A 23,060-nucleotide genomic window follows, 5' to 3' on the forward strand; every position below is an offset into this window, starting at 1 on the left:
CTCTTTCCCTCTCTGGGTCCCTTTCTAGCTATCACTGCACTTGGTAGTCTATACAGTTTAAGTGGCCCCCTTGCCTGAAAACCCTAAATGCTCCAAGCTTCCGAACATTCTGAATTCAGACAAGATGCTCTATGTGGAAAACACACACTCACATGGTGTAGCATCCTGGTCAAAATGCAGGTGCCATAAAGAAACAGACGGAAAAGCGCCTTCTGGGACTCCATGGGAGCCTAGTAAAGTATTTGGCATGTTAGCCTGAGAACCTGAGTTGGTCTCCAGAATCCACATAAAAAGCTATGTGTGGTGGTTTATGCTCATCACACACCAAGGTGGCAGACAGGCAGATCTCTAGGGCTCGCTAGCCTAGTTAGCAAGCTCCCTGTCTCAAACAAACAAACAAACAAACAAACAAATAAACAAACAAAACATCAAAAAATGTTGAGACTCCTGAGAAATTAATACCTGAGACTGACCACACACACACACACACACACACACATACATATATACACATATATACACACACAAATACATATATATATACACACACACAAACATACATAAATACATACATATATACACACACAAATACATACATACACACACAAACACACACACAAATACATACATACACACACAAACACACACAAATACATACATACACACATACATACACACAAACACACACAAATACATACATACATACACACACAAACACACACACAAATACATACATATATACACACACATCCATACACACACAAACACACACACAAATACATGCATACACACACAAATACATACAAACATAACACACATACATACATACATACACACACAAATACATACAAACATAACACATACATACACACACATACATACACACATACATACATACACACATACATACACACACACAAATACCTACATGCACACACACACACACACACACACACACACTGTTGTACAGAAGTACCTAAATACCTGTGTATTCCACATAAATGCCTTTCACGCTTAGCCCCAGGTTCTATCCCCAAGCTAACTCATTAGATATACTCAAATATTTCAGAAATCCTGGGGGAAGAACAAAGCCTGGAACATCTATGGCCCCAAGCTTTTTGGATGAGAGATGCCGAAGCTGTTTTTATTTTACCTTAATGTATTTATTCTCATCTCCTACAAGTCTATCGGCAGCATTAGGGAGAAGCTGAGCTGTCTCACTCATACTCTGGCAGGGCCAGGCATGTGGTGGGTGCTTGGCAGGCATGGATGGATGAGTGGGTGAGTGTGTGTGAGAGCGGGGAGGGAACCTGCTGGATTCTTGGCATAAAACAGCTTCTCAGAGAGGCTGATGGGGGAGAGACTCTGTGGCCCTGTGTGCAACACTGGGACATTTTAATACTGAATGATGAGAGATGCAGGAAAGGTTTGGTTCTTTCCTTCACTGGAGCCCAGGAGTCAAGGAGAAAGCTGCCCCTTAGGACTGGGTGGTTATTTGGTAGGGAGAAGATGAACAGAGGTCTGGGTACCTAACCTCTCTACCCCTGTATACATTCCTTGTAGATGGAATATCCCCAAGGTTTGGTAAGCCAGAGAGCTCTTTCTTAAAACTGCCATGTCATTGTGTGAGGTGAGAAAGGTTGCCCTACCCAGAGGAGCAAGTCATGCATTCTTAGCGGTTCTGCTACTGGATGGTGACATTCAGTGGCATCCCCTAATGAGGAAGAGGCCAACTCCCTTGTGGGTTGGGTTGGGTAGATTGGAGTGTGCCTTGGTGAGAAGGGACCTGCAGGGCAGGGGTGGGGACAGGATGGGGTAGATGATATGTGTCCTGATGTTCAGGGCTCTGAAGGGCAGGGATGGGGACACAAAGGATTACCTTGTTGAAAACATAGTAGCTACCTCAAGAAGCCCCGGGGTTTTAATAAGACCCAGTTATGTACGAAGGCTGTCTGTTAGCAGGATCCAAGGGCCAAGGGACAGCAGAGTATGTTAGAAACTTTAAATACAATGAATTTGGGGAAGAGAGAATCGGGGCCCCCAGTTACAAAACACGAATGGAGAGGAAATGTAGATCTGAGAACCAGTTTTAGGGGAAGCCGCAGATGACATCCGAGACCAAAGATATGGGAACAAGCAGTTAATCTGTACCTCCTGGCCTTTCTCCTGTAGGGCACATCAGGGGCTGTGTGAACTGTGCCACCCAAGGCTGTGGCAGACGTGGTTCGTGTGCTATACTTGTCACACGACAGCAGAAATGTCCTGCAGAAAACCTTCCCTGACTGCTGGCCAGGCCAGGGGGCGTCTCCCCTAAGACGGGTGTCTAAGTAAATATTATCTCCTAGTGTGACAACATGATCGGCCAGCCTCAGGATTTTGTCCGTCCTGAAGCAAAGCCCCGCACAGAGTAGGGGCTCAGCAATGCTTGTTAAGTGAGTGAACAGTGTCTTTGATAAATGAGTCTCCTGCCTCGGGAAAGAGAAGCCCTTGCTGAGGACTGGCCCAGCGTTCGGATGGTGGCACTCATGCAAATGCCTACCTGTAACTCCAGCCCATGGGCGGTGGAGACACGATCCCTGGAGGAAGCTGCACTGTTGGATTAGCCCAATAAGTGGAGGGTAATTGAGGAGACAGTCGACGTTGACCTCTGGCCTCCATCCGCACCTGTGCAGGAACATTCATGGGAGCGCGCACACAGGCACAGGAGTGAAATAGAGTTTAAAGATAGTAACAATAGTTGTCCGCGTCTGGCTTGGATGACAGAACGGAGCTGGCAGGTTCACAGAGGCAGAAAGGGTACCTTCAACCCTGGGGTGGGTGATTAATCACAGGGGATGAGTCTGACCTCAACTGGGGCAGCATTTTGTGAGTGAGGGGTGTGTGAGTGTGGGCGAGGAGATGAGAGAGGGTGGGAATGTGTGAGAGTTCGAATGTGTGGGTAAGAGTGTATGTAGGGGGTGGGTGGTGGTGGCGGCAGTGTGAATGGGTAGTTGGGTGTGGACGTAGGTGTGTCTGTGTAGGTGTGAGTGTGAACGCGTGCATGAGCATTCATAACTGTGCACGGGTATACAAATGCGGGGGGTGAATGGTGACCATGTGTGAGTGTGTGCACGTGTAGCGCTGTGTGTGTGTTTTCGAGTGTGAAAGCGACAAGCTAGGGTGGTCTGCATTGGACCGCCAGAGAACCTTTACAGCCCTGTGTGTGTGTGTGTGTGTGTGTGTGTGTGTGTGTGTGTGTGTGTGTGTGTGTATCTCGAGCTGCCTGCAGCTAAACCCTGGCTTTGCCCTCCCTTGTGGAAGGAAATCCAAGTGCCATCTCTTGAAGGTCTCCACCCTCGTATCCTTTGCAAAGATCCTCAGTTACTTTGAAAGCAAATGCCAGGGTCATTTAAAGTCTTTCATATTCTCCCTTCTGGAAGCTTCCTAGCTCCTTGCCGTGCAGCCCACTCTGAAAAGCTGGGTCCTGTTTGCAGTTGAGCCCAGAGAATCACAGCTCCCGACTCACCTCAGTCAGCAGGGGATTATTCGTTTCAAACTTCTAGGAATGCATTTCTAGAGACAATGTTTCTAGCTGTGTCTAAGAATGAATGAAAGTCTTCACCTCATTTTTTTTTAATCCCTTGCCTACCCGTGGACAGTTTGAAAATTTAGGGGAAGGATTTTCATCTTTATTAATAAACACCGTTGCCTGGGCAATCCGCTTCGCAGCCAAAGGCGCCGTGTTAGACGGCAGCCATGAGCTGTGTTTGCATCACTGTGAATGAAACACTTGAGAGAATAATTTCAGAAGAGGGGAAGTATTTTGCCCACAGTTTGGGAGCGTATAGTCCATGGCTCCGTGGCCCCGTGAGTCTTGATCTGTGGCAGGGAGATGACAGGAGGAAACGGTGGCAGTTACTGCACATCTTGTAGAGGACAGGGAGTAGAGAGTACGAGGTCCCGCTATCCCATTCAGCGGTGCACACTCCTGGTGGCACACTTCTCTAGCAAGGCCTAATTTTCTACAGTTTCTACCAACTCTCAGGACAGTGCCACCAGCTGGTATTTATGATATATAGTACATATACCATGAGGGAAAGTTTACATCCCACATAACATAACAAATCCTTGTCACTGAGCTGAGACTGATGGCAGTTGAAACTATGACTTTGAGAACACAAACTCTACGAATATTTTTTTTACCAATTTACTTATTATATACAGGAGAGTTTTGTCTGTATGTATGTCTTTATACCAAATGTGCGTCTGGTGCCTGCAGAGACCAGAGGAAAATTTCAGACACATTGAAACTGGAATGACAGACAGTCCTGAGCCGCTGTGTGGGTGCTGGGAATTAAACCCAGGAGCTCTGGAAGAGCAGCAAGCATTGTTGACCACTGAACCATCTCTCTGGACCCTTTAATGATTCTTTTAAAAGCCTTTTACACTAGCTAAGGCCATGGTACTTCACTCTTGGCAAGAGCTTGTGATCACATGGAACTTTACAGAACACAGTGATCAGAGGCTCCACGACACTGGCTTCTGCTGGAAGGTCACAATTCTGCTGTCTCTGTGAGTGACAGGGACAGGCCAGCCAGTCAGCCCTCCTCCATGGATGATGGATTTGAGTCTACGAGTCCCTGTCCCAGAGTTTCTCAGAACCCTTAGGAGAGTATGCCTTGACCCCTGAAGGTCTGCCCAAGGTCAGATTGCTTAACAAGAGCTTCACTGCTCCGGGAAGTGGCATCTCCTTTAGAAGCATCTGAACTCAAAAGTTCCTTGATGATATTTTTATGACTATCAAATGGCAGGAAATAGATGCTGCCTTCCTTAATTTTATCATTCCAAATGTCACGAGGATAGCAAGGATCTTTAAAAGACAGAAGAAGAACCTCATTAGTAACTCCCATGGTAACCAACCGATCTCTTCCTTCCCTGTCTGTGGCTATTTTCAGTTCTGAAATTGATTGGCAGCTCCTTGGAAATGGAGGAGGGGGAGAGCACGGAATGTACACGCCCACCTCACCAGGGGCTAAAGAGCCTTTTTCAATCTTGCTCCTTCAATGACATCCCTGGTGTTTGCAGGAGGCAGCAGCCCAACTCATAACGGGGAGCGATTGTTTTTTTCTATGAGAAAGAAATAATGGCTTCCCTTTATTGTCCTTGTGTAGCTTATGTTAAGACACAAGCTCATAAATGGTTCCATTTTTAATTCAGCTTATGGTAGGGTGTTTTTTTTTCCCCAAAGACTTACTTAATTATACTTTGTGTGTGAGTGTTTGTCTGCCTGTATGTCTGTTGCCGTGTTCATGCCTGGTGCTAGTAGGGGGCCAGAAGATGGTGTTGGATCCTCTGGAACTGGGGTGACAGATTGCCATGTGGGTGCTGGGAACTAAACCTGGGTCCTTCGCAAGAGCATTCAGTGCATTTAACGGCTGAGCTGTCTCTCCAGCCCCTTATGTTTAACTCTTAAGCATGGGTGTGCAGTGCACTTCAGTGGTCTGTCATTAGAAGATGACACTGGCTTTATTTTCACTAAGCATGGGGACCCTCGAGTGCAGTTAAGGTTTGAAGCTATGTCCCCCAGTCAACCTAGCTCCTAGAGGACAGCGTCAGAGTGTTGCAGATCAAGGTCCTGCAACAGGTCATCGGACATCGAGGGTACAGGTGCCTCAGCCAGCCAGACACCTGGGAATGGTGTCTCTTCACTATCTACATAAGCTCCCCCGGCTTCTTTACCCTGCCTTAAAGTGTCTAGGTTCACCAGGACACCCTGGAAGCCTCTGCAGTGTCACCAGTGCCCACAAGTGAGCAGATGGCTGCAGTGCCCATGTTGGGAGCCCCATACTTACTGTAAAAGACTAAATCTGCTGATGTTCAATAAACATCTCAGCCACCCTGAAGGAGAACACCCTCATTTGACTCCTGAAGCTACAGACGCCCCCAGGGTTTCCGATGGCACACTTCGGTGGGTGGTTTTCTGCCTGCATGGCCCACTGCCTCCTAGGTTTCATGTGCTGATAGGAGGAGGAATGAAAGCCTAGTGGTTATGGCACACCAAGCTCCAGCATGGATGTGAGAGGAGCTCTCCCTCCAACAGACATCCCATCTCAAGTCTTCCATTTGATGTGAAAACTTGCCATTCACAATTCCTCTTTAAAATGATGAATGTGATTTAAATCAGAAAACTATCTCCAGGCCCATAGTTTGTGCCTCCAGCTAAAAATCTTGGTCTATTAGAAATAAGGTCCTGAGGACAAATCAGCACACACTTTAGGGTGACGTCAGGGGCCACACTGTTTTGTGATGCCCACAGGTCTCTTGACTCTGATGGCCATCTGCCATCCAACAGGGAGGCTCACATGCTTGGATGATGGCAGCAACAAGTCTCAGTTGGCCATAGTTTGAAATTGAGTTTTAAGACAAACTAAACAACCTTGTTCACTTGTTTCCTGGTATGTGCAGAATAAAAAGTGATTGCCAGTTATAATACACCAAAATGTCAACTCAGATTAATTTTTTGTAAGCTTTATTGAAATATAACACATTTACAGAAAATCGTGGGCACGCAAATGTGTGGAAACTTGACAGGAAGCCACTGTGGATCTAACACTCAGACCACAGAAGTTAGGGTGCCCAGGTCTTACCCCAAGTCTCCTGTTGCTACAATTATCATCCCTTCCCCATCTCTGTCAGTGTTTGCCCGCGTTTCAAATTGTATAGAATATGATGTACTTCTTATGTTTACTGAACACCTACTCTGTGCAAGGCATTACACAGCTTTCCAATGGATTTAAATGACTTTCCCTGGCTATATCCCAGTAGTAGGCTGTGTGTGTGTGTGTGTGTGTGTGTGTGTGTGTGTGTGTGTGTTCAGAGTTAGTGTGCACATAGTTATCTGTGACACCAACAGGAAATGCCCTGCCAATAGTCTCTTTTCATCATAGAGGCCAGAAGACATAGGCACCCAAGAACTCAGGCATAGGAGGAGGGGGTTATGTATATTTGTATGTATGTGTGTAATTACATGTGTGTGTATGATGTATATATGTTTGTGTGTGAATATGTGGGTCTCTGTGTATGTGACTGTCTGCATCTTTGTGTACATATGTGTATGCATATGTGGGTCTACATATGTGTCTGTTTTGCTCTGAGACTGTGTGCATGCATATCTGTGCGAGTCGATGTATGAATATCCATGAGTCTGTACGTGTGTGTGTGTGTGTGTGTGTGTGTGTGTGTGTGTGATGAAAGATGGTCTCCATAGTGACTTCTCAAACTCCCAATCCAAACAGCTCCCAATTCACATCTGTGCGCTGAGGATGGCATCACACTTGAGGGTGAGTCATTTGGAATTTGGTGCATCTACTAATTCAACAGAGTAATTGGGTTTCTTAGCTGTCAGGAAGTGTCTTGAGCTCACTTCATCTGTGCTCTGAGATTGAGTAAACAGAGCAATGGCAAGTAATGCTACCCCAAGGTGTTGGAAAGCCGGAGGTGATTTTAGGAAGCCATTGTCTGGGGCTATGGAGGAAATGGCTCTGTTGATAGAGGGTGATCCTTGTATGCACTAGGACCTGAGTTCAGTTCCCAGAACCCATGCATATAACTAGACACCATGTTGTGTGCTTGTAATCCTAGTGCCAGGAACACTGGGAAAGGTAGATCCCTTGGGCTCACAAGCCAGCCAGACTAATCTACTTGGGAAGTTCCAGATTAGCTAGAGGCCCTGTGTCAGAAGAAAACAAGGCAGGTGGTGGCTGAGGAATGACACCCAACACTGGCCTCTGATCTCTATATGCACACATGTATACATGACCCAACACACACACACACACACACACACACACACACACTCACACACACACACACATACACATAGATGCACACACATACACATAGATACACACACTCATCCACATAGATGCATACACACACACTCACACACATACATCTACATAGATGCACACGCACACACACACACACACATACACATAGATACAAACACACACACTCATCCACATAGATGCATACACACACATGCACACACACAAATAATTCATCTTGTGTGACAATCACTGTTAAGAGACATGATATCCAGTGAAAGCACAACCACCAAAGCAGAGAGGAACCTTCCAGCCCTGCCTCTACACCTCTAAAGGCTTTCCCCCACTCTTCCTGTGCACTCCACCTCTGACTCCTGGAGCCAATAGCAAGGGCTAGGGAAGGAAACCCCGCCCTGCCCTTCCCCACCCCCACCATGATCCCACCCCCGAACCCAGCTCCCCTCCTGCTGGCTGTTGTTTTGGTAATTTATAATTTGCATTCTCCCTGACTAGGCACTTTAGAGAAAGCAAGCCCAGTCGCACCATTCATGGTCTAAATGAATTTGGGGTTAGACGCTGCCTCCCCAACTTGCTCCTGACTTCATTCTACTGTGACAAAGGTTATGATAAAGTAACCGGTGACTGAGAGCATTAAATTGAAATACTTCTGTGGAAGCACCAGGCAGGTTCAGACTCTCAGGAGAGCGAGAGCCTAGTCTCTTTCCTAGGAGAGGAGAAAACTGCAACCTTGCCTAAGCTTCCTGGCTGAAGTGAAACAAGGGCTTGTATTGTTCTAGTCCGGGTGAAAGAACTTTCCTAGTCTTTCAGGAAGTGCAAGCGTTTTTTTGTTGTTGTTGGTTTTTTGTTTTTTTTTTTTTTTCTGGTACTACATACTATGGTTCAAGACAACTTTTATTCTGTAAGCAGTTATATTAACAACCATGATTCCTATCCTGTCATTCTCCCACCAAAAAGACAGTAAGTATATCTCCCTTGCCACTGTACAGCAGGTTTGCATCAGCCCTTTGATGAAAGCTACTAACCTGAGATGTGATACTCAAATTGGAAGGCTAATGGAGTCAATACTGTGCTGGGCTAGCCGATCCTTTTCAACTTTTATTGCCTTAAGATATAACATGCAGAGAGATGGGGAGGGAGATTCTGAGATGTAGGGAGCTGTCCACCCTGTTTGATGACTCCATTTACTGTGGGACTCAATGAGTGCAGGGCTCAGGGAAATACTCTAGAGCAGTGGTTCACAGCCTTCCTAATGCTGTGACCCTTGACCCTCTAATACAGTTCCTCATATTGCAGTGACCCCCCCACCATAAAATTATTTTGTTGCTACTTCATAATTGTAATTTTGCTACCTTTATGAATCATAATGTAAATATTTGATATGCAGGAAATCTGATATTCGACCCCCTCAAGGAGGCTCAACCCAACCCACAGGTTGAGAACTGAGGCTCTAGAGCCTTAGAAGATCTAGGTGAGGCAGGAGGCCTGGGTGGTCTGCACTGTTTTCATCGGGATCTATGAAGGAGAAGGTCACTCTGGGGCCATTTGTGCTGAAAAATCACAATAGCAGTGAACTGAGACCTGAGAGAACTGCAGGCCTCCACACTTTAAGGAAAAGCGTATGGGCTCCAGAGAGTCATGGCTTTTTTCCCAGGGCTGTTGGCCAGGGGACGCAAAGCCAGGAGCCTTCCTTCCAGGGATGTTGGCATTGGGAGGTGAGGATGCCTCTTTCACTCTCTTTGCCTAGAAATCCCCAAATTTGGCTTTATTTACAACTTCAAACCAAATATGCAAAAGGTTAACTGAAATCGTATCCCTTTTTTGTAGAGGAATTTAAAATACAGACACACATACACAAACACACACACACATGTAGGCACATGAACATGCATATCACATGCATACATACATACCATATATACACATATAAATACATGTATACAACAGGCCCACATACCACATACACACATACTATATGCACACACAACATGCACACTTTCATACATGCAGGCACATTGAACATGCACACCACACATACATGTACACATATGCAATATATAAAACATACACACACAGTATATACACATACAACATGCATACTCTCACAATGCAGACAAATGTACATGCAGACCACATGCACACATACACGCATACCACATGCATACATACTCCATACATTTATATTATATGCACATACAACATACATGCTCTCATACATACAAACACAGTGTGTGCATGCACACACACAGTAGCATAAGAGCATGGGTGTTTCCCTCTAACACATACAGGCCTCTACCAGGCAAAGCAAAGGTGAGGAACCATAAAGCACCACCTTACCACACTGGGGCTTTCTAGAAACTGGGCTGCTGGATGTCCCCAGAAGCACTCTCAGTCACAGAAGCTAGCCAGTGGCAGGCAGGCAGTTGCTCTGAGGACTCTTGCATCACCCCCACAGCACTGTGGCAGTTGGTTGGTGTTTTCAGAATCAGTCAGAAGCACAGCTCCAAGCTAAGTCCTCCCTTCACACAGTCTAAGCCACCAGGGCTGGGTGCCTGCCCTTCGAGGCCAGCCCTTCTCTCCTCCCACATCACCTGTCCCAGGGGACTAACTTCCCCATCACCACCATCAGCAATGCGCACCCTGTATGTCTTTCTTCAGCTGGGAGCTGTTCCTCAAATGCCACCAGTGGAGCAGATGGGTGACGTGAAGCTACTGGTGTATCAATGGCGTACCACAACCCAACTGGAAGAATGGCTGAGCACTGCTTACAAAACCACACACTCTCCCAAATCTGAGCTTCTGGTTTTGACTCTTCTTTTGTTCCCCTTACTTTGAGTTGAATATGCTAGAAATGTGCAGACCCTCATTGTGACTACATTCACAAAAACAACCCAGTATTGTCCTGGTATTGTCCCCTTGTTCTTAGGTGGGTAATAGTCCTATTTATGAGGAACATCTGTTGGAGGAACTCTGTGTGTGTGTGTGTGTGTGTGTGTGTGTGTGTGTGTGTGTGTGTGGTATATGTATATGTTTATGCCTTAAATGTGTGGTATACACATCTTTGTGTGTGTTGGATGTGTGGTATATGCATGTGTTATGTGGATGTATGCATATGTGTGTGTACAGGTATGCATGTGGAGGTCAAAGGGGAAACTGCATGTTCCTCATTTTCTCTCTGTCTTATATTTTGAGACAGGTCTCTCACTGACCGTGGAGCTCACTGATTCAGGTAAACTGCAGTGAGCTCCAGGAACCCTTCTATGTCCTGCTCCTCAGTGCTGGTGTTACCAACACACACCACCATGCTCAGTGTTTAACATGGATTCCGAGAGTGTGTACTCAGGCCCTTGTGTATTTTACCCACCGGTCCATGATCCCGTACCCTGTACAATTTGCCCAGAGCTGAGGTTAGATGAACTTCTGTGTGGTTGTAGTGACCTCATGTTACAGAATTTTCTTCAATCATCACCCTGAGGTGTCCCCATCTACATACAACACCTCAACACTTGTGTCCTGTGTCACACACAGAGGTCCTGAATTGAAGTATTAAGCAGGATCTTGACATGAGTGTGGACTCCATTGGTCACGAGTACTTGCCATACTAATGTGACATTCACAGGCTGACAACACTAACTTCCAGCACTCACATCCAAGTCTGTGGGCACAGACCAGTGAGGGGACAGTTGGGCCAGAATTTGACATACCCACTGGGGACACCATCCACACAACGGGAGTTCCCTTTCTAAGTTGGAGAAGGTCTTTCTTAGTTTTCCATTCTATAACAAGTGACCAGCGAGACGGTGCCTGCCTGGTGTTCGGCACATGGTGAGGACTTGAGGAACAAGAGCCATGTTCAGGTGTCCAGGCCGTGCGGCTGCCATGGTTTCAGGGCCTGGGACATCAGTGCCTAGGAAGAATGAGTGCTTACGTGAGGACGGTCCTGGCAAACTCCCATCTAGTCCTGTGATAAATGTTAGAGACCATGCCCCATGTCCCTTGGGGATGCATTCTAATACCTCCTAGTGAATGCTTAAAAGCTTGGATAATCGGCAAGCCCCAAGGGTACCATGGGCTTTGTTCCCATGCATCCACATCTATGAGGAAGTTCACGTTTTAATAGGGCATAATATGAGATTTACAACCATAGCTAATAATAAAATATGACAATTCCAGCAACACACTGTGTTTAAAAATACCTGTTTTGCTGTGAGATCTGATCATTAAGATAGGTATCAATCCACTAAAGGAAGTAGCTACTAAATGGCCAATGCACACCACAGAGATAATCTGGGCAAAGATGTGAGTCAAGACCCTGACAGCATAGTAAGAGATTTCCTAACTGTCAGAAAGGGGAGGCATTTACAATGTATGGAGTCTTTATTTCTAGAAACTTCTATGTGTTGTTTTTGAACCACAATTGACTAACTGATACCTCAGACAGCAAAACTACTGATACAAGGACCCTGTGCCTGTCAGTGTGGCTCATGGGGAGATTCTCGAGTACAAGAAATGTAGTAGAACAAGACCAGTTCTAACGTGGCACTCCCAGCTTTGTAGTGGCTCAAGCAAGCCAGGCAATGCTCACTCACCCTGCTGACGACCAGGGAAAAGTGTCCATTAGCACTCTCTGATGCTACTCAATCTCTACCCTTGGGCATAGCACTGGACTTCATGCAGTTGCACAAATTCAGCTTTCAGAATTTCACCCAGCTTGGGCTCTCAGCCTCAGTAGATTCTGCAGGACTTTTCTTGAATTTGGTCTTGAGTCTTTAATGAGCTGGGGGTGACACTTGGTTTTTTGGGGGGTACCACTGGTAGATGGCCTTTTAAGGATGTGGTGGTGCTTGACCACAGAACATTATGGGGAGGGAAGTGTCATGGTCAGAGCCCTTCCTCTGTCTGCTGGCTACTGACCACTTCCTCTGGCTCTGTCTGGAAAAGAGTCCTCCTGCCGCCATTCGTCTCTCAGGAAGTGGTTCCTAGCCTGGCCCCAAAGATCTGGTAGAGTCTTCCTAAGATTGGGGGTTTTGGCTGAGCGGTAGCGGTAATCCCAGCATTTGGGAAGCAGAGGTCTCTAAGTTTGAGGTGAGCCTAGTCTACAGAATGAGTTCTAGGATAGCCAGGGCTACACAGAGGAACGCTGTCTCAAAATAAAACAAACAAACAAACAAGATCGGGAGCTTTCCACTTATCCTGGGCTGGATGTGGATTCTGGCTAGTTCTCTTACTCAAACCAGTCACCTCAGACGTGTCAAGAGAATCAGGTAGAATATTGGATAAATGTGGTACGCCCAGCATTTTGACATGTGTGCAGGGTATTACCGTAGAACGGCATGGATGTGTTCCACAAATGAACTTGCAAAATAAATCCTAAAAGTTTAAACTAAGTTGGTGACCCTGCACTGCATTCACGGTTCTCCACGGGAGCATGAAGCCCAGGAGCTACATGCTGGACCCACCCTATAAAATTCTAGATTGTTCAGTAAATGTGCTTAGGGTTGGTATCTGGCCTTGCCCAGGCCACGGTTGGGTATAAGCACTCTTTCTTTTCCATCTCTGGGCCTCACCCCCTCAGATTCTAAATTCACTCCCACAATGCTGTCTTGTTGGATCATCAGGGCAAAGCTGCCTCAGTGACTTCAGGTACAGAGACTAGAGCCATCCGGCCCTCTGCTCTGGGTCCCAGCCTTCCCCGTGTCTGTGGGCAAGACTGGTTCTTGCTGCCCCATCCTCAGACTCCCTCAGACTGTGGACCACAGAAGGACTGCCAGACTCGTGGGTGGCAATCAAAAGCCAGGTACCCATCAGGCCAACTCTGTCTGACCTCTGTCATCTTTGCTCTCTGCTAAGGCCCAGAATCACCAGCTCTGCAACCAGCAGCTCACCGCCCATGTGAGATGGTTTTTCTGGTTTGAAAGAGACAATTTTCTTTGACGTTATGGCTGTATTGCCTGGCCGAGGAAGCGGGCAGTTGATCTTTCTAGGTGATGGGAGCAGAATTCAGTGAAACTCTGTGCTGGCATTGCAGCGTATTGTTCCGGCGCGGAGCAGTGCAAACTTCTGTCATAATGCAGTTTCTGTTGTCTGATGAATACAGCAGTGTTCTTTTCTGTGGAGGAGGAGGAAGGATTCCTGCTGAGTTCACGGAACTTTCTTAGTAGGGTTGGAGGGTGTAGGTGCATGCCTTGTGCAACACCCATCAAGGCTGGACATGGTGTTTGCTCACAGCTCCCCGGTCTGTAAAGCCTCTGGAAGTGTGTGTTTCATTAGGAACTGTTTAAGGAAAGAAACACAGCTTTCCCTCCAAACGATGCAGCTGACGCTCACTATGCCTTCTGCTCTTTTTCTCCCTCTCCTAGCATGAGGCTCAGTCCTGTGAATTTTATAATGGACTACTTCCGTGGCTTGAGTCAAACGGGGCGGGGAGTGGGGGTTGGAAGATCGCCGCACCAAAATATTTGAGGGTGCTCTTGCTAAATGACTACTTGATTGGCAGATCTTCCTCTTAAGTGGTTTCATCGTTGTCAAAATCTTTCTCAGCAATGTCTTACAAACTTAAGTTCAGGATGCCTTCCCCTTTTCTTATGACACGAATGTCTTATCTCAGTTCCTGAGAAATATCCCTGCATGTCTATGAGGAATGCTCTAGTCAGGTCCCTGTGCCTCTGAGGCGGGAGACTGCCAGGTGCAAGGCAACCTGGGTGCTGTGCTTCAGTGTCATTTCCCACCCTGGGCTTGCCACCATCTAGTGTCCAATGCCACCCACCAGTGACATCTGTAAGCATCTCTTTTAGACTTAAGACCGTGAGGGTCTGTGGGTGGTTTTTTTGTTGTTGTTGTTGTTGTTGTTGTTGTTGTTGTTGTTGTTGTTGCTGCTGCTGCTGCTGTTTTTGCTTTTAACTTCTCAATTCTTACCAGTTGACCTGTCAATATCACCCAGCAATCATCCGGTATATGTTAAATACCAACCTAGGCATTTTATCCATTCATCCTTCGGGATGCTCTGAGCTACTAGAATGCACTCAGAAATGGTTAGACACGAAAAGAGATTCCGGTGGTTGCAGTTTCTGCTCAGAGATTTCCCCAACCAAGGCTTCTGTGTCAGCCAATGTCCGCCTCTCATTCTTGTCACCTGTAAAGTGTGGAGCACAGCCCCCCATTCAGGTTGGCTGCTGTGGTGACAAACATGACTTTCTCATTCTTTACCGTCTTGCGGCGAGATGTGGCTAGGGAGGTGCTGTTGGGAAACAAAACCACAGAGAGAGGGGGTGGAGGGTGGGAAGAGAGAGAGAGAGAGAGAGAGAGAGAGAGAGAGAGAGAGAGAGAGAGAGCTAAAGAGATAGGAGTGCCAGGAGTGGGAGATCCAGGAAGTCTGGAGGACACAGATGAGAGGGGAGGAGAGGAACCTGACAGGTTCGGGTGATATAGCACAGCATGTGGAAATCCAGACATGGCAGTGTGCTTGGGGGGCAGGATTATGTCTTTCCTGTGAGTGGGGGCCTCTAGAGGCGGTCACTGTGACATCTTCCTTCCCTGGGAGGGTCTAGATTCTGATAAGGACTTATATACTCTTTCTTATCTGTCCCAATCCATCGCCTAGGGAAGGCATTCAGCTTCGCTCGGGGTGGCCACTGGGCCTGGGTATACTCTACTGTCAGTCGATCCCTTCGGCCCAGTCTCCAGGACGGTTTAGAGGATGGCCTAAGCATGAGACCAGAGGCCATGGACTGTTCTCCTGGGCCAAGCACCATCTCACTGGTTTCACTAGGAGAAAGCCTAGCTCTTTGAGTCCTTTATGAAGCACCTCTCCACGGACACGTGTCCTAGGCAACGAGCTGAAAAGCACACTTCAGTTGGCTGAGTCCTCCTGTTCCTGTGAACACCAAATTGTCTTGGGGTCATTTTTATCCCACACAGCAGTATCTGTACACAAGCAGAAAGTAGCAGAGAAAAGATTAAATTGTATCTGTTGTTTTTCTTAGGGTAAAGATGTTGGGGCCTTGTCTTAGTCAGGGTTTCTATTCCTGCACAAAACATCATGACCAAGAAGCAAGTTGGGGAGGAAAGGGTTTATTCAGCTTACACTTCCACATTGCTGTTCATCACCAAAGGAAGTCAGGACTGGAACTCAAGCAGGTCAGGAAGCAGGAGCTGTTGTAGAGGCCATGGAGGGATGTTACTTGCTGGCTTAATTCCCCTGGCTTGCTCAGCTTGCTCTCTTATAGAACCCAAGACTACCAGCCCAGGGATGGTACCACCCACAGTGAGCTGGGTCATCCCCACTTAATCACTAACAAAATGCCTTACAGCTGAATTTCATGGAGGCATTTCCTCAAGGGAGACTCCTTTCTCTGTGATAACTCCAGCTTGTGTCAAGTTGACACACAAAGCCAAGCAGTACAGAGACTATGGGGCAGAAAACCAGAGCCTACAAGTTATCAATGAAAAGACCAGTGTGGGAAGGGCCTTGGCTAGAATGACCGTGGGACATAACGGAGCTCTGCTCTGTTTCCCACTCTTAAATGGAGTCATGGGTAAGGGGAAAGAGAGCATCCAGGAAGCAAGACATCTATGGGCAGCTCCAGAGCATGGAAGTGGGGGGGGGGTAAGGGACTGTGGCCCTCTTTAATGGAGTGTGGCCAGTAAAGCAGACTTGGTCATAGGTATGTCACTCAAACCTGGGAGTAGGGGGAAGGGACAAATTGACAAATAACTCCATTGTGGAAGTTAGTGGTGGATATCCAATGAAGCTGCATGGTTTAGCCCAAGAACCCATGGGGGCTCTGTATGAGAAGTGTTCGTTTGTCTAGTGCTGCAAAGAAAATGGGGCCATTGTTAGTAGAGTGGGTGTTATGGATTTTTTTCTTTAAATTCTGACAGCCTTTCATCCTTTGGATGTTGTCTAAGGGTGCAGGGACAGGTTGGCTTCCTCTGCCAATTAAAGAATTAAAAGGCAGGAAAGAAGTGTTGCTGTTGGATCTTGGGGAGCCATCCTATACTACCCAGGAGATAAGGGTCCCCTCTCGGGGTTCTTAGTCTTATTAATAAAAGAACTCAAGAATCCTCGAAGCTAGAGGGCAAAGAACAGATTCAAATGGAAGCTCGGGGATAATTTATTGGCCTTTAAAAGGAAAAGACCAGCGCTAGCAAGCTGTAAATCTTGCAGCTGCTGGAAGAGAGAAGAATGGAGAAGGCACGAAGATGATACAGCGTGGGATAAAGTTGCAGGTCAGCCACCTGGTGGCAAACACAGCAGAGAAGGCGCTTTTAAAAAGAACCAAGGAAATCTAAGGCCTTAGGGAGTTAGGAAGCATACTTAGGCCCTAGCCAGCACCCAAAAGAAAAAGAAAGAGTTACACCGTTCAGAGTCAGACCTCAGAAAGGCCAGTAAACCTAGACAAACCCTATAGCCAATCATGGAGACTGCCTTAGAAGGTAAGGATCATGGAAAGGAAAAGGGCATCGGCTAATGTAGGTGAACCCATCTTCCATGGCCTGCCCCACTGCATTAAAACCCTCAAAGGAGGACACAGGGGCATGTCTCCACCTAGAGGAGGTTTCCATTCCTTACACTTTGGGTCCTTCCAAAGTGGGCTGGCAGTTGATGGGGATGCACCTTCTGAGAAAGAACGAGTAAGCTTCACTGGTCCTGTCTTCCTAAGTCACATCCATGTCATGATGCTTGGAATCTCCCTGCAAGACCCAGAGCTCAGCTCTGCGTTATTGGAAGTAAAAAATTGTGGTTTTGAGAGGTGATGGGGTTGGCCCATGGAGCCGTCTGTGCCTTAGCTGTGTGTGCTGTGGTCAGAAGGCAAATCCCAGTTGAACATCCTCAGTCTAGATGAGCTTGGGGCATGAGCAAGTACTGACAGATGAGGCAGAGGGTCCTTCTGTTTCTAATGACCTCATGCATCCAGTTTTGTCCAGGACGAGCCCAAGGAGGCAGCAAAGTTTATAAACCAGCTCTGGAGCCACTGTCCTGCTCAGGGATGGGACTCTTTGTAGCAAATGATTCTATGCTTGGGCCTCAGTTTCTTTATCTAGAGAACAGCTCCAGTAATGGATTCCTCCTGGGAGTCCTGAGAGGCTGAAGTGGCCCTCGTTGTGATACCTCTCCAAGGAGCTTGATGCGACCGTTCACACTGCTCTACCTTCGAGGACAGGAGCCCACAAGGAAGCAGCTCCTGGGGGAAAAGATAAAAATGGGGAAAAACAACAGTCAACAATAACACAGGTCCAAGCCATGACAGTGATTGTCGCTCTATCACTACCTGAAAAGTGTGTGTGCCCTGCACCAAGAGATGAGCAAATCATTAGCATTTGCCTGAAGCCGAGAGCATCCGTGCCTCTGAAGAGAATAGATCTGAACTGCCGTGCCCCTAAATTCCGGGGCAATCATAACTCTGTAGACAGATGTTGCAATATGGAAAACACTGGGCCTGTGCTTGCAAACAAGGGTTCCCCTAGCTTACTAATATGCAAAGAGGGCACCCCACAGTGAGCAGTTAGTGAAGTATCTTATGTATTTGGGTGGAGAGCAAGCAGGTGTCTTGCCTGGGAATGATTGCTAGAAATTACCCAACATTTAGAAAGTGTGTTGCTTGTCTGTTCGGGTTGACAAATGGATAGTGAGGCGATGTAAGCTTGGTGACACCGTTGCAAAGGTTCTTCTCCTTGTCTGGGCAGCTTGAACTTATGAGATAGGCAGAGATAGGCAGAGGAACATCTTTCCACACTCCTTTGTGTAGGGAGACTCCTCCTCTACATTCAGCCACTCTTTCCTGTTCTTCGGTGCATCAGAAGATGGAAAAGTAGCAGCTTTGCTGGTATCTACAAGGTAAACAAGAAAACTGTGAGACTTGGCAGTGCGAGATCTGTGCAATCTGCAGCCTTGGTGATTAGGAAACATGACACGCTCTCAGCACTCCACACCCCCTGGCAGCACAGTGTGGCTGTCTGATGGAATGCAGGCAAGCCTGAGGCATGGCTGGGGCACAGCCATCCCCCATTCATTGCCTGTGGTTCTCCAGATAGGGCCTTGGTTACTATTCTATTTCTAGCAGTGCCCTGCTGTTTAGCCAGTCTGTACATTCATGGGTATGGTGATTGGGCTTGAGAGTTACTACGACTGACAGTGGATAGCAATTCTTGCTTCCGCCAGAGGTCTTGACTCATTTACCAGTGCCTTCTGGGCAAACTGGAGTCCCAAGAGAAGACAGCCAGAACACAGCCAGAATGGAGGAACTTGGCCAGGTCTGATTATTCACAGTAAGATTTGTTCAAGGCCAATGTCCCCGGTATTTTCCCACATGGTGTTTTGTGTGCCTATGCTTCATGGAATCTTCAACTGTCATAAAAATGTTCGCATTTAAGATCTGTGATGCATATGAAAAATGTGTGCAAGAGTTTTAACATAAAATGCAAGCGCTTCCACAATTTTTAAAATCTTACCGCCCATTCAAAAGAAAAGTCTGGGGGCTGGGGATTTAGCTCAGTGGTAGAGCGCTTACCTAGGAAGCGCAAGGCCCTGGGTTCGGTCCCCAGCTCCGAAAAAAAAGAACCAAAAAAAAAGAAAGAAAGAAAGAAAGAAAAGTCTGTAGATAGATAAGCTACAGGCAGCAAAATGCTGCCCACAGGATTGCCCGAGATGCACGTGGGCCACTGGTGTATGGAAAGACACCAGTCTTTTGTCTGAGTTCAGAAGGATTGGCGAGCTCTGTCCACCTCAACAGCAACTGTAACTTTATCCTCAGCCAGCGCAGTTCTGTGGACTTCTAACACTACACTTGATTGTCCTTTTTATGAAGCTTGGCTGCACAGTAACTCCATTTGCTGGGTCCTTCTATCTCGGGAACCATCAGAGCCAAGCCTAGCTGCTGGTCACTTCCTTTGGGAGCGCTCTTCCTGGGCCTGACCTTGCCTGCCCCTCAGGCTTTCCTCAGGGTGGATTTCCCCTTTTCTGATGCGGTCACCAGCCTCTTTCCCAGAGTAAGCCAGGCTTCCTCTCTCTCTCTGTTCTGAATGGATGTAGCCTGCACCACCCAACATAGCTCTTCCTCTGAGGTGGGTCAGCTCAGACCTCTCTCAAAGACATATCCCTCCCCTGAGGAGAGATGTGGCCTCTCTGGCTCTTTTCAGGTATTTCTAGATGAAAAAAAGACAGTGGAACTGGGAGGAATTTTGAGAAATAAATCTGCCTGTAGCAGAATGTCATTCCAGGCTGTGGCAAGCAGCGCCCTGGACACTAGGAGCTTAAGAGAGGGAAGACAGTGACTGCCCTGAAGGAATTATAGCTTCACTAAGAGCTACAACCCCAAACTATGAGCAAGCAAGGCCAGGAGTTGCAACCAAGAGTAGTAGGCCAGAGGAGCTCCTACTCCCCCACTTCCTCACACCACAGGCTGCAGGGACCCCATCTTTAGGGGACACTCCCTTGACTCATAGGATAGCTATGAGGTGTGGAGGGGAGGAAACAACAGAAGCTGTCCCTCACCTCCCCGACCCCTCCTCCCTCCTTCCCCTTTTTGGAGGATGCTGGCTTTCAAGATAAGAGCAGGAAGCTTCTATTCTGTGGAAGGATGTTGAACAAACTGCCCACATCAACTGCCACCTCGACCGCCAGGTTTTAAATGTTTCATGTGCATTTTTAGAGGTTTTTGCTCAGCGAAAGGAGGACTGTCTACAAGGCCTCGGGCTAAAGGAAGTATATAGTTCGGAAAGGTTTATTGTAGAGTCTGTTTTGGGGGTGGTTTTGCTTTAGTTCTGCTCTAAGAGGAACAGACAGTTACTTGATCATGCATGAAGTACAGACCAAGAATGCTTATCTCATTGTACTACCTGAAGTTCCGGGGAGTCAAACTTTTAAAAACAAAAACCACATTACTTCAAAGTTGGGTTTCGAGTTATCATTTGTATTTGGTTGTTTATCTAGATGTTGACAAAACAGCCTATGCTTCCACACCAAACTAGCTTTTTCCTTTGTGGTTTTAGTCTGGTTTGACCCAACCTTGTGCCTCTAGCTGTAGTCCTGTCCCCCAAAATCTCTGTGTGTTACCGGGCTTTATTCCTTATTGAAATGAGTCAACATGGCATTGGAAGGTAGTGTTGAGCGTTCTTGTCAATTACCCTGGGAATGTGGAGGCAGTGTCCACCTTGGTTTTTCCCATTGCCTGACTTCCAAGCAAGCACTCCTGCAAGCATCGTCTCTGGGTATTCTATGGTGAGTGAAAGGGGTGAGGTTTTATAATAAACTGTTCTACAAAAGACAGTTTTATCCACATTAACCACTTTCTGCCCAACACTCGGCCTCTGCTTTGGGTTTGAGTGTTATGTTATGTGGGGCCCTGTGGCATGCTGGGAACCCTCTGTAACTCTATGTGATTCGGCATTCTGCCTCTTCAGTATTTTTGATTCCTTCCCTAGGGAATGACATGATAGCACACGGTGTCAGATGCTACCGATAGATCGTGAATGCTGTTGGTTTGTTGTTAACACATGAATGTGTGATGCTGGGACTGTCAGTTTCCCTAAGTAGAGAACTACCATTGTTCCCTCCGTGTAATGCTGTTGATACCTGTGAGCTCTCTTTGTCCTGTGAGCTAAGTGTATGCCTTGGCAATAGGGGCTTTTTTATTCTTTAGGATTCTCTACATAGATCATTATGCCACCTCAGAAATACACTTTACATGTCTCCTTTTTAGTTCCGATGTCTTGTATTTTTTTTCCCTTGCTTTATTACATTGGCTAAGATTCCCAGAGCAATGTTACATATTAAGGACCAAAGCAGATAGCCTTCATGCTTTTGGAAGTATCATGAGTACAGATTTTCCCGAGCAGATTTAACATTTCTCAGTTACCTGAATTAGTTTTCTGCTTCTGTGACATTAAGACTATTTCCTAAGTTACCTTCTAAATTTGTAACCATATAATAATTTATAATAACTTGTTATAATTGTGCTGCAGAGACATTGTTAAATTTGTTTTAAAGCAACTAGCCTTGCCAGCACTATCATCCCAAGCAATCTGGTAGAAAGCAGCATGGACCGAGCCAGCTATTTTAAAATAGAGACAACTGAAAATTGATCCTACCCTTTAACTGTTTAAGTGAGTAATCGCAACCCAGCCACATCGCCATCGCAGGCAGGTGAAAGGCTGATAAGCCTCATGGGAGGTTACCTGCTTCACCAACAGGAACACAGGGTTGCATCCATCAGCCGACGTATGGATAAACAGGCTGTGGGGGTGAAGTATTTGTTAGTAAAAGCGAGTGAAGCACAAGAGCATTCTATGGGTGGGACTCAGGAACATTGTTCTTCGTGAAAGAATCTCATTGCAAAATGCCTATTTCTACATGTGAAACTATTTCTACCAAATGTCAGGATGGGGAAATCCACAGAAAGTAGCTAAGTGGTGATCAGAGGTCAGGGCGAAGCCAGAGTGGTGGACAGCGAACTCATGAGAGTGTGTCTTCTTTTTGGATGATGAAAATGGTCTTAGATTAGTAAGTCTTTTTTTTTAATTAATTTTATTTCGATGTGCATGGAGTGTTTTACCTGCATGGTATGCCTGTGTACACATGTGTGCAGACCCTGAGGAAAGGAGAAGCAGATAATATATCCCTTGGAACTAGAGCTACAGATGGTTGTGGATCTTGTCTGTGGTGGGAAGCCAATCCTAGTCCTCTGCAAGAGCAGCAAGCTGTTGGGCTGAGCCATCTCTCCTCTAGCATTAGATTTTAATGAGGCTTACTAAATACCTGAGTATACTAGAAACCACTGAATTATGCATTCTAGGTGGGCAAGTATTATATATGCAAATTATATACTAATAATTCTTTTAAATGGGAAGAGCACATGGCTTAAGCTACACAGAGATGACAGCAGGGGCATGGAGTGAAAAGGTAGCTCTAGCTTGAAAGGCCATCTCCAGGGAAGGTATGGGGACTGCTTCGGGTGAGACCTTTACACCCCTCACTAGGGTTAATGGCCTGTGGAAGTCAGGTCCTTGAGGGCTGGGTATGAAACACTTCAGACCCCGGGGAGCCACATTCCACCCTCAACTGGCTGCAAGGGAGCACAAGAAGATCTGGTGCAGGACATAGGTGTTGAAAGCCTATGCATGTAGCAAGAAGAAATTACTATCAAAATTAAGCAGTCTCCAGGAGACCCCGAAAAGGGTGTCAGGGACCAGCCCTGTTGGAAATAGGAGACCCAGGTGAGCACCCACATTGTCACCAGG

General features: G+C 46.7%; 1 protein-coding gene and 1 long non-coding RNA gene across 10 annotated transcripts in view; one reads left to right on the forward strand and one right to left on the reverse strand.

The window, feature by feature from the left end:
* The window catches only part of Ptpre (protein tyrosine phosphatase, receptor type, E), a 148,988-nt gene that overhangs the window by 39,675 nt on the left and 86,253 nt on the right, over window positions 1–23,060 (forward strand). Inside the window, exon 1 of one of the 7 annotated variants that reach the window (XM_087572644.1) lies at window positions 22,079–22,323. The gene's annotated coding sequence lies outside the window, so the exon portion shown is untranslated. 7 annotated transcript variants of the gene reach the window in all.
* LOC102551963 (uncharacterized) overlaps window positions 15,878–23,060 on the reverse strand; it is a 59,124-nt gene continuing 51,941 nt past the window's right edge. Inside the window, exons 4-5 of one of the 3 annotated variants that reach the window (XR_015652675.1) lie at window positions 18,468–18,653; window positions 15,878–18,007 (exon numbers count right to left, since the gene is read on the reverse strand). This is a non-coding gene — a long non-coding RNA (uncharacterized LOC102551963). Of the gene's footprint in view, window positions 18,008–18,401; window positions 18,654–23,060 lie in introns of all 3 variants that reach the window. The other 2 variants (XR_015652679.1, XR_015652674.1) reach the window with 2 other exon arrangements.

Source organism: Rattus norvegicus, chromosome 1 (genome assembly GCF_021556685.1).
Source record: "Rattus norvegicus strain SHRSP/BbbUtx chromosome 1, alternate assembly SHRSP_T2T, whole genome shotgun sequence".
Taxonomy (NCBI): Eukaryota; Metazoa; Chordata; class Mammalia; order Rodentia; family Muridae; genus Rattus; species Rattus norvegicus.